Below are 12,144 nucleotides of genomic sequence, written 5' to 3'. Positions count from 1 at the left end.
CCCTGGGCTTCTGGCCTGAATCTCATCTGAAAGTTACCAGCAGTTGGGTCGTTTGTTGTATTGTATTGGAACTTAAACGGACATTGTTAATTTACTGCTTACCTGTAGCATAGCATTTGTAGGACACTGGGAGTCATCCACACTAGGGTACTTTATAGACCATGTAAAAACAGTAATAAAGTGCCCACAATTTGAGACAATGTCGGTGATAAAATGTTTTTCCCAGAAAACATTATTTATTTGTCCAAGTTCTAAACTATGGCTTTAAAAACTATTGAGCCAGGGTAGAAACTCCATCACCCTGTTCTTGCTACACCACTGCTACATGTTAAGAACTACATATACAGCCAGCATTTCCCATGTATTTAACCCTCAGAATGGTCATCTGATGTCAAATTCACCAAAATAATTAGACGTCAGATATGTCATTTTTAGTCTTGGCTCTGCCACTGATGAATTGTGTGCCATGGGAAAAAGTGATTTAACTTCCATACATGATCAGCTACCAAATGGAAGTGGTTCAATACTCATCAGAATTCTGAAGGTCCCAATCCACCCTGAAATCTTGATTTTTATGACTATAATAAATTATAATGTTTAATGCAGCCTTACAGAAAGAGAAACAGCATGAACATGCCACGCCATAAAGAGAACTGGGAAATCGGCGAAACCATACCCTAAACCCCTCCTATTCCCTTTGAGTTTTTACAGGTGACTCTGGCATTGCTCACACAGTGGGGAGGGGTTGTCTGCGAAAGAGGCAGAGCGCCCTTTCTTAGTGCCCTGCCCATGGTGTCTGGAAGCAGAAAATATTTAATAACTTCCCTTTCAACACATGGTTGTACAACTTGGTATGTGTTTACAAAGAATATAGGTAAATTATTTATTCTACTCTCTGTAAGTCTTTTGGATTGAGAAGCGTTCTTCCCTTAAAGGTGAACATACTAGTGAAAGAAATAAGGAGATGTTCTTTTCACTACAAATTAGAAAAAAGTAGATATTTTTGAAGCAACACTGTTTTCTTTTTTCTTTTTTCTTTTTTAAATAGGATTCCACTTGGGTTTTCTAAGTAGTGTCAATTCAGTGGTTAACCTTAGCAACCCAGGCACCAATTACTCAAGGATTTGAATTTAGTGCATCAGGGAAATTATAAATTAATCTAAGAAAAGCTTGTTTCCTTCAGCCAGGAAAGTAACCGACAATGCCTCAAATACATATATTCCCTTTAATTTTTGCAATCAAAACTGTTATAAAATATATGACTGGTTGTATACATAGATAGATAGATAGATAGATAGATGGATAGATAGATAGACAGATATAAAATGTTGCCACTTGGAAACCAATTTCTCAATGTGATGTTTACCTCAGATTGAGAAATCTTTCTTCATGATCAGATGTAAAACCTCTATGACCAATATAGTCTTTGCTGCCCCAAGATATTTTATGTACAGATATTTTACACAGATCTCCCAGAAATACACTTCAACTCAAAGAATCAAATTTGGCGATGACATCCTCAGGCATTATAGCAGGTAACTACAGAACCTACTGGTACAAGGCAAGGATTTGTAATAACTTCTAATCTCATTATACACCCATATGCATATAATTCTGTTGTACACATTAATTACAGAAGGGATACGTTAAAGGTAATATTGACTGATAAGCATACTTAGAAGACATGAGTCATGACCAATTCTGGGCCTAAAACAGACTCTAGAAACCATCTAACCTGTTTTAGGAGTAAAAATACCTAAAACTTGAGAGATAAGATGACTTTTTTCCTTACATATGTCATAAAAAATATTAAAAACAATTAAGACTACTAAAACCAAAACCTACATCTCTCGTTCTTCCCTTGTGATTTTAAAGGATAGGATATAGAGAAGTGAGCTTGTGAGATGAAACAGAGGCAAGAATTAGCAGGATCTGGTGTTGGGCAAAATTTAGAAAGTGAATAGGAATTTTCTTATTTCTTCAGTCATCACCGTATTGGTTTCCAAATAAAAGGCTATATGAACCTGTTAACTCATTATAGAATGTTCCATTTTATTCTTTCCCATAATCCTCATAGCTTAGAACTAGCCCTGCCCTGTACCCAACTGTTCACATTTTTCTTTGTCAACAGTTAAAGATTGTGGTAGACATAGAAACACTAAACCAAGAAGGGAGTTCTTATGGATAAATGCTCCAGCATCTCATTTTGCAGAAGATAATTCTGAAGGCACTCTGCACCCTTCTCCAACTATCCTGGAGGAATCCCAGTAACTTAGGGCATTGACCTCACAAATGAATCCTTTGGCTTTTCTTCTTTCCCTTCCTGTCTCACACTCCTGCTCCGTCATTATTATTCATGGGAATGTCTCCCAAATAAGTTCCTTCTGCTCAAGTCCCTGTCTCAGGCTCTGCTTTGGAGAAAGCCTAATTAATATATATAGATCCCCTAACTCATCATGAGATCTAATACATTTAAGAACTGAACAGTTACTTTTTGGTTTTTCAAAATATTTTTCCTTGCTAAGCAAAGAAGGTTCTGTGAACATAGCAGCCATTCAAGAAGTCTTTCATTTGGTCAGACAGAATGAATTACCTTTTATTGTATCATGTAGTCAATTGTTGTCGATGTTGCTTTGTTGTTGTTGTTAATGCTTTGATTGATTCTCATAGTTGGCAGTCTGAGGAAAATTAAAACTCCTTAGCCAGCATTTAAACTTAGTTATACAATAGAAGCTTTTCAAAGTCAATCTCATAAAACTCAGGAACAGCCATCCATAACTAATATTTGCTTATTATGACAGACCCAAGGAAAGGCAGACAAGAAACTACTAGGACACCTATTTCAAGGGAAGGGGTACTTGTGATGTTAATTAAGGATCAATTAAGAGATTATGTCTTCCCCTGTGTGGATTTAGGATGACTAGTTTAAAAGGAGAAAAAAATATATATTGGGAGATATATTTATGTAAGGTGACTCTAAGCCATTTTGTAGGTAAGAAAACTGTTGAGTCTCACACAGCAAAAAAGGATCAGAAAGGAGCCAGGCACCAGGTGACATTTTTGTTTTCCTGGTCTATGGAATGTGATCTTTGTGGAGAAATGCTTACAGACAAACTCATATTGTACTTCCATATTTTCCTTATTTTTTGAAAACCATGAATATTAGAAAAATAATTCCATTGATATTTCAAATGTAAGATGTAGCATTTTCAAACACAAGGTTTTAAAAACTGCTTTTGTCCACTATTGATGATATAATTTGTGGTAAAACTCCAATTGACATTTTAACATTTATTTCGTCCCCCAGGTCAAATTTGATATATTGCCGTTTGAAATTTGCCAAAAAGTCATGCTTTTTATTATAAAATTTTATAGAATATTTTTAGATTAGTGTACTATTTATAAATGAGAATTCATTTTAAAATTATCTGAATAGGATGAATTGTACAGAAGCACTATGCTATAATCTCCATAAATAAGTTTTGAAAGTATTAAGAACACATGTTAGGGGCGCCTGGGTGGCTCAGTTGGTTCAGCATCCAACTTAGGCTCAGGTCATGATCTGGCGGTCTGTGAGTTCGAGCCCCACATCGGGCTCTGTGCTGACAGCTCAGAGCCTGGAGCCTGTTTCAGATTCTGTGTCTCCCTCTCTCTCTGACCCTCCCCCCGTTCATGCTCTGTCTCTCTCTGTCTCAAAAATAAAAGTTAAAGATTTTTTTTAAAAAAAGAACACATTTTATAACTAACCAAATAAAATCAATGAAATGATGAAAAATCTTCATATAGCCCAATATACAGTTTGGATCATCTGAAATTTTTATTTTGGTAAGTCCAAACGGCTAAAAACCAGCAATTTCATATGGTTCATCTTATTATTACTAAAGTAATACTTAAAACCATCTTTAAAAATACTATTAAAGGGGGTTTTGAGTCAGGAAAATTTGCAAAATGCTCCAATAGACAAGTCTGTTCTTTGAAAAGGAAGAGGGAAGAAAATTCTGATGCTACTAGAATAAACATATATTAAAGACATTTTTTTCTACATTTATTTTTGAGAGACAGAGTGAGACAGAGTGTATGCAGGGGAGGGGCAGAGAGAGAAGGAGACACAGAATCCAAAACAGGCTCCAGGCTTTGGGCTGTCAGCACAGAGCCTGACACGCAAAGGGCTTGAACTCATGAACCGTGAGATCATGACCTAAACTGAAGTTGGTCGCTTATCCAACTGAACCACCCAGGAGCCCCTGGAATAAACTTATATCTTTAAACATTCAACAGAATTGACATAATGCCCTAATTTATTAGGAGAGAACCGAAGACTTCACACTCTTAGATTATGTAATTTTCAGATTTCATTCCCTCTCACTTTCCACCCAAACATCTTATAATAAATCCAAAGCATAGACACTAAGTTCTGAGAATCTTCTAACTTCTCATTGCTTAGAATAATCTCCCTGTGCCTCCACCTACTGAACTCTTACTCATTCTTTAAAACACATTTCAGGGGTGTCTGGGTGGCCCAGTCGGTTAAGCATCTGACTTCAGCTCAGGTCATGATCTCACAGTCCGCAAGTTCGAGCCCCACATCAGGCTGTGTGCTGACAGCTCAGAGCCTGGAGCCTGCCTTGGATTCTGTGTCTCCCTCTCACTCTGACCCTCCCCCATTCATTCTCTGTCTCTCTCTGTCTCAAAAATAGATAAATGTTAAAAAAATTTTTTTGAATAAAATAAAATAAAAAAACACATTTCAAATAGCACTTCCCTCTATGATACCCTAGGTAACAGTAATTACTTCCTTTCCAGTGGTTCAACAACAAATTTTTATATTTAAATTCTTAGCATTTATCACATGTAATTATTACCCCTGGGTTTTCTCCCTGACTTGCTCACTAGGCTTTATTGCCTCTAGACAAGGAGTACTGTGTGTTTCTCCCCCTTGAATCTTTTGTATGAAGCCGGGTAAGCAGAGACACAACAACTTCTTGACGAAAGTGAATGTCATCTTTTCATCACCCTTCTTTCAGCAGAGTCAAAGATGAATTTAAAAGTTCAGGTATCAAACAGAAGAGTGGCTTATTGACAATATTGAGAAACATGAGAAGGAAAAAACCTGGATAACCGATGAAGGCAGTCAATGAGCTTTGTTTTAAAATTCTGAAGCTTCAGGGTGCCTGGGTGGCTCAGTCGGTTAAGTGTCTGACACTTGGTTTCAACTTAGGTGATGATCTCACGATTCACGGGTTCAAGCCCCACGTTGGGCTCTGCACTGACTGTGGGGAGCCTGCTTGGGATTCTCTCTCTCTCCCTTTCTCTCTCTGCCTTTCCCACATTCTCTTTCTCTCTCTCTCATTCTCTCTCTCAAAAATAAATAAACTTTAAAAAAATCTTTAAAAATTTTTTTTAAAAATAATAAAATAAAATTGTGAAACTGTAGGTACTGTGTGTTGCGTATCTCTACTTAATCTTTGCATACAGGCAGGTCAGTAAGTCAACAGTTTGCTAAGCACCTTCTCAGTAAAAGTTGTTCAGGTGCAGCTAACTATCTTCTGTACCTTTTGAATTCTCATGAGGTCGAGATTAGATCAATCATTCCCCAATAATTGGCCAATTTTGTGAAATTCTTTGCACAAATGGATGGAGAAAATTCAATAAAGGATAAGAGAAAAGAACTATGTTTTTGTAACCTCTATATGCCAGGCCTTATGCTAGAGTTGTTCTATAGGTTCATGGATTTAGTCATCTAAGAACTGTGACCACAGATGCTGGTAACTGACAGAGCCAGAATACAAATGGAGGTCGCTCTCTCTGAAGTCTTTTCTCTTTCTCCCACAGAAGCTGCCTTGTAACTCCCAACTGTTAGACTTTAATAACACATTGTGACAATAAGAGAAAATACATATTGGCCTTTGCCTCCAGTTCCCGGCACAGAGTTTTGAAACCCTTGTAATTTCCTAAGTGATAAGAGAACTAGGAACATTTCTGGTTCTTATATTTGGTCTTTGACCCTGGTTCCTGATACCACTCTTAAAAACTTTGTAATTTCCTGTGTGAGAAGGAAGTCTTTCATTCTATTGAGGCCACTCTGGGTAAGGTTTTGGATGGTTCCCAGATGAGCGATGGTCACCAGAAAGAGCAAGTTATGATTAGAAGCTTGGAATTTTCAGTCCTGCCCCCCATTCTTCTGAGAAGGGAGAAAGTCTGAAAATGGAGTTAATGATTGATCATGTCTATGTGAGAGTCTCCATAAAAATCCTAGTAGTATGAGGTTAAGAGAGGTTCCGAGTTGGTGAACTGGTGGAAATGTGGGGAGAGTAGCACACTCAGAGAGGGCACAGAAGCTCGGCACCCTTCCCCAAATATCTTACCCCATGTACCTTTTCATCTGGCTTCTCATCTATACCCTTTATCATGTTCTTTAATAAAAGGCCAACCTTAGTAAACGTTTCCCTGACTTCTTTGAGCCACTGTATAGTAAATTAACTGAAGGCAAGGAGAGGGTCACAGGGACCTCCTATTTGTAGCCAAATTGGACAAAAGTTGTGGGGAACCTGGGGACCTCCTACTTGTGATTGACATCTGAAGTGGAGTGAAGGCAGTCTTGTGAGACTGAGCCCCTAACCTGTTGGATCTGACACTATCTCCAGGTAGATAGTGTTGAATTGAGTCAACCTGTAGGAGACCCAGCTGGTGTCCAGCTTTCTTTTTCCTTCCTTGGAAGTGCCTTTTCTTCTTGTCCCTCCCATGTTTTTTAGCTGGGAGCTCATGGTGGCCTCTGCACCCTGTTACTCTAGGGCAGAGACCCTGCCTGTGAGGGCCACTTATCTTTTCTGTAGCCAATGCCTGGTGAAAACATGAGTAACCACAGTCTGCTCACCAGCCTCCAATCTGTTTGATCTGTGGTGTAATTTTCTGTCCACCCTTTGTCCTGTTCTCACCTGATGTCCAGGTGGGATTTTAAAGTCTTCAGTGGTTGCAATAACTAGGGGCAGAGAGAGAGAGAGAGAGAGAGAGAGAGAGATTGCTTGAAGGGGGAAAACCCCCATGCACTTGGTGACCAAAAGTAATCTGAGTTTTTCCTTTGTATATACTTTTACTGATTCTCTTCTTAATCAAAGATTAAGTTCCATGTTCTGCATTACTGTAAATCTAAGAATACCTTTAATTATCTTATGCAATAAAGAAGTCATTTTTTTCACAGTAATGATTTATTTATTTGACTTTGATTTAAACTTTTATTTAATGATGTGATAAAATGACAATATCCAGAATCTGATCTTTATGACAGATTTACTAGTTGCTCCAGGAAGTAAGGCATTGGTGAAAGAATAAGTCTAGTTCCAAATTTGCCTCAAGGCTTGGGTCTATTTAAATGGCCAAATTGAAAGAAATATATCCAAAGTTAATAAGATAAACTATCAATAGGATACCCAAAGACTCATATCTCTGATGTAGAAACAAGTGCTTAGTATTTTTTACGTTCTATTTCATAATGTCCTAGGTATGATAAATATAACCTAAGGTTTAGAAGTTAAAAGTTACCTACTCTCATCATCTGTCCAATAACAGAGATTTCTTTGAACTAGCGTACCAAAATACAAACAATCTTGAGTGATGATTTAAATTACATTTATTATAAGGTTATTTAAGTTTGTACTAAAAGTATCATTCAGTCAGAATATTGAGTCTGATGACTATGATAGGCAGTGTTTTAAGCCTTAGGATTAAAATGATGAACAGGACGAAAAATATCCATTCTTTCATGAAGCTAATACCAATAATGAGAGGAAAATGACAATAAAAATTAAGACAAAGTAAGAAATAGAATGATAATTTTAGATCACGATAAGGGTTATGCATAAAATAAAATAGAGTCATGAGACAGAGAATAATGGAGTGGGAAGGTCTGATTGATAAGGAAAGGCCCCTATGAAAGGGTGACACTAACTAGGTCCAAATGGCAAAAAAGAGTAGGCCAGACTCAGATCTAGGTGAACATAATATCAGCTATAAGGATGTTTACATCTTGCATAGAATTTAAACGTCAGGGAAAATTTATAAAAGCATACAAATAAAACTGTATATCCAATAAATTCAAATTCATAAATCCAACTTAATGTTCTGTTACAACTGTGTGACCAGCCAGAGTGTGACTGCACTTGTTTCAATGCAGGTCTTTCTGAGTTTTGCTTGCCTCTAATGACAGGGACATGTGACGCTCAATTCTGCCAGCACTTTTGTCTATTCATACAATTGTGACACATCTGTTCCAACAGAACACGGCGATCATATCCGGGTTTTGCTTAGTATTAAATGTCATCTATCTTTTAAGCTTGCCTGTATTCTACTCTCATTTGCCTGAGAGAGTTACAAATGTACTGGGTAATGGGTGATGACTTGAATACAAACATGAATGCATAGCTTCTTTTCTTGTGGGTGAAATATAACCAGAGTTTTCTCTTGACTACATAGAAAGCATCCTCAAGGCTAAGAGAGGCAACACAGACTTCTCATTAGCCCTGACCTTTTGTAGTTGAACATTCTTGCCACGAGTGTGACAAAATGTCAGCTAAAATTCTGAAACTAAATAATGCAAAAATATTCTGTTTAGTGGAAACGAATAACTTATTTTCAATATATAGTTGCTCAGCATTTTGGTATGCTATTTTCGAATTTAAAAGATAAAAGATAATGACGATGCCATTTGTTGACGTTTTTTCAAATTATCTGTTCCAGTACAGATATTGGAGGAGAATTATTGTGTGAATCTGTTTTTAAAAGTAATTCTGATTAAATCAAAGTGTGTTCTTTACAAACAAACAAAAACAACAAATGAGAACAGATCCATAAGACATATTTATTTAAATGGCAAAAAAAATTAGCCTACTCTAGCTACCCACATATCTTAGACCAGCCCTGTTTCTATCCCACATCTGACAGAAGTTAACCCCATGTCATTCTACCTTTTTCTACAGCAGGAACAGGAGTTCTATTGTGCCTTCCAGCCCAAAGCAATTGGCTTGAAGTCTTTAACCTAGGCTATCTATTTCTAACCAACTAAGAAAAGGAAAGCCCAGAGAATTTCAAAATATTAACTAACTGCAACAACTAGTAAAGACAGAATTGAGACAAAGCCACTGGCTCCAAGGATGCAATGATCATTCTCCTATATTACATTGCTTCTCTAAAAGGAGACTGAGTTGATGAAACAAAACATATGCAAGTAGTTTGTAAAATATAGTTATATATTTGTTTATACTCCCCTTGTTCCAAAAGGAAAAAAAAAGACTAAGGAAATTTACAATATATATTCAATGAACATGAAAAAAATGCACCTACAACTAGGCACATAAAGAGAAATGGTCTAGAGGAAAATGAATGTAAGAAAATAGGATTCAGCCAGAAATGAGATTATTATAATGCAAGCTGGAAGAATCCAGGCAGTTTTTAAAGATGGGCCAAAATTTGGCTGTTCCAGTAGCCAATATGAAGAAGGAGATTACATAAGTACTTGAGTCACAGTCTTATTAAAATAAAGATAAATCAGTAATTGAGGAAATCTACAAACAGTTCTGATAATGAGACAAAGACAAGTTTTCTTTATTCTATTATAAGGAGATTACCTAGAATATGGATGAAGGTGATGGTGGATGGCACTAATCTCAATCAATAAATATTCTATTGAGGATCATGATGTGCCTAAATTGCAAATGAAGGTTTGTTTATTTGCACACTTCAGTTGTAACTCATCACTTTGGTGGGTGATGGCCTGGAACAAAACTTCTCATTGATTTCATAGGAATAATGGAAATAAAGATTTCTATCATCAAATGCTACCTGTACACAAGCAGGAGTAGGCCCTGCAAATCCTCTTAAAACCTTTAAAATTCCCACAATAAATTTCGTATAATAAAAAAAGGAAAAAATAAATAAATAAAATAAAATTCCCAAAGTGCATGGTAAATCACAAATTTAGGTGATTCTTCTTTTAAAATCCACAGAAATTTATCAAAGAACTAGTATTATATAGAATAAAATTTGGAAAATCCTGTACTGAAAATCCTAAATGTAGTGTCCCTCTCATCAAAATCTTGACATTTCAGCTGGTGATTTGACGTTGTTTTGTGTCCAACGTGGTAAAAATAAATGAAAGACAAGGAGAAGCACTGTGATTATATAACCAGTGATTGGTGACCGAGTGTGCTAATTTTCATCCAGGAGGCAGGGGTGAGAAGTGGAGCTGGAGTTTTCCCTGGAGAAGTAAGAGTCTCTCATGTTAGTGGAAGAGGGAAACCGAGTTCTTTGTGTGCAGTCTCCCCTGCTGCAGTATGTAATAAACACAACCTTACAAAATGTTTTCATGGGGTGCAAAATTAAATGAATAATCTCCCGATGCTTTCCTTAATTCTTGGAAGATTTGTTTGAAATCCTTCCTTTATCAGACTATCTCAGAACACCATCTACCCACAGTGAGATCGAATTCCTCTGATTTCAGAAAGTCTATTATTTATGAAAACACATCTGACACATGTTTGCTTTGTCTCTGCCTTTAAAGAACAGGTTTAAGGGCGCCTGTGTAGCTCAGTCGATTAAGCACCTGACTCTTACTTTCAGCTCAGGTCATGATCTCACCGTTCGTGAGTTCGAACCCAAGTCTGGCTCTGTGCTGACAGCCTGCTTGAGATCCTCTCTCTCTCCCTCTCTGACACTCCCCAGCTCATGTGCGCACATGTGTGCTCTCTCTCTCTCTCTCTCAAAATAAATAAATGAACTTAAAAATAAAGAAAGAAAGAATAGGCTTTATATCCTCCAGAGAGCACAATAACTTTTCTTATTCCTGGTAGACACTACAAAGCTATATGAATTTGATTTAATGATATTACATGATTGATTTGATTATACAGAAGGTTTTTTTTAATGATACTACAAGACAGATAAAAGACTATAGACTGCAAATGCCTTTGAGGACTGAAATAAGTGTGATATTTTTTCTATGTAAAAATTAGGAATGTATGCTTGAAATTAAAATTATTGTCAATCTTTCAACCAAAAAAATTTGTCCAAGTCATTCCTAACTGGCAATATGGGCTAATCCAGAACAATGATTGCTAACATGTGTTGAGTTTACCCTGTAGCAGACATATTATCTCATGTAATTCTTGTGACAACTTTGTAAGATGATACTATACTGATTATACAGATGCAGAAAAGTTACCTTGGAGAATTCGAGTGACCTCTCATGGCTGCACAGACAACAAATAGAGTTCACATTACAAATCTCAAATCCTATGTCAAATACTATCTTAGTCCACTTGGGCTTCTGTAACAAAAATATCATAAACTGGGTAGCTTGTAAGTAATAAATATTTATTTCTCATAATTCTGAAGGCTAAGAATTCTAGGGTCATTGAGTTGGCAGATCCAGTGTCTGGAGAGAGCTTGTTTCCTCACTGGTCCTTACATGACTGAAAGGACTAGGGAGCTTTGTTGGATCTCCTTAATAAAGCACTAATCCCATTCTACCCATTCTGGAAGGCTCCTCTAACCTCATCGCCTCCCAAAGGCCCAATTCCTACCAGCATCACTTTGAGGGTTAGGATTTCAACATATGATTTTGGGGGAGACACAGTCAGTCCACTGCTCCTTCTATTTTTATGCTGCCTTCCGATAATCAAGTAATTCTGTCACCTAAATGAGTTTATTATCTTGATATTTGTCCAAACTGGTTGACAAAGTATAAACAACCTGATGAACCAAAAAAATAGCAAATAGGATAATCACAACATGTAAGAGGAAGGAATTCTATAAGAACAAAAATAATGGTAACTTTAAACTTTTTTTTTTTTTTTTAAGTCATCATTCTGACTTGAGTGGATTGTGGCTTATTTTCAGCAAAACTTTTTGGTCACCTCAGTCTAAAAAGACAATTGTAAAGAAGCCACGGGCTCTGAAAACCATAGCTGCTGCCACCAACCAAGGGACAAATGTTATTTAACAGAAGATAAAGAACCAGTGCTCCGTCATTGATTGTTCAATCCATTTCACACATCAATGGCAATTTCTCAGCAGTTCTGCAAATACACTTATGTCAATAGATGCCATTCCAGCTTTCTTTTAGCTGTCTGACTTGGTGTCTTTTCTGAGAAA

This window comes from Panthera uncia, chromosome B1 (assembly GCF_023721935.1).
Source record: "Panthera uncia isolate 11264 chromosome B1, Puncia_PCG_1.0, whole genome shotgun sequence".
Classification (NCBI taxonomy): Eukaryota; Metazoa; Chordata; class Mammalia; order Carnivora; family Felidae; genus Panthera; species Panthera uncia.
This window is presented reverse-complemented; position numbering follows the sequence as displayed.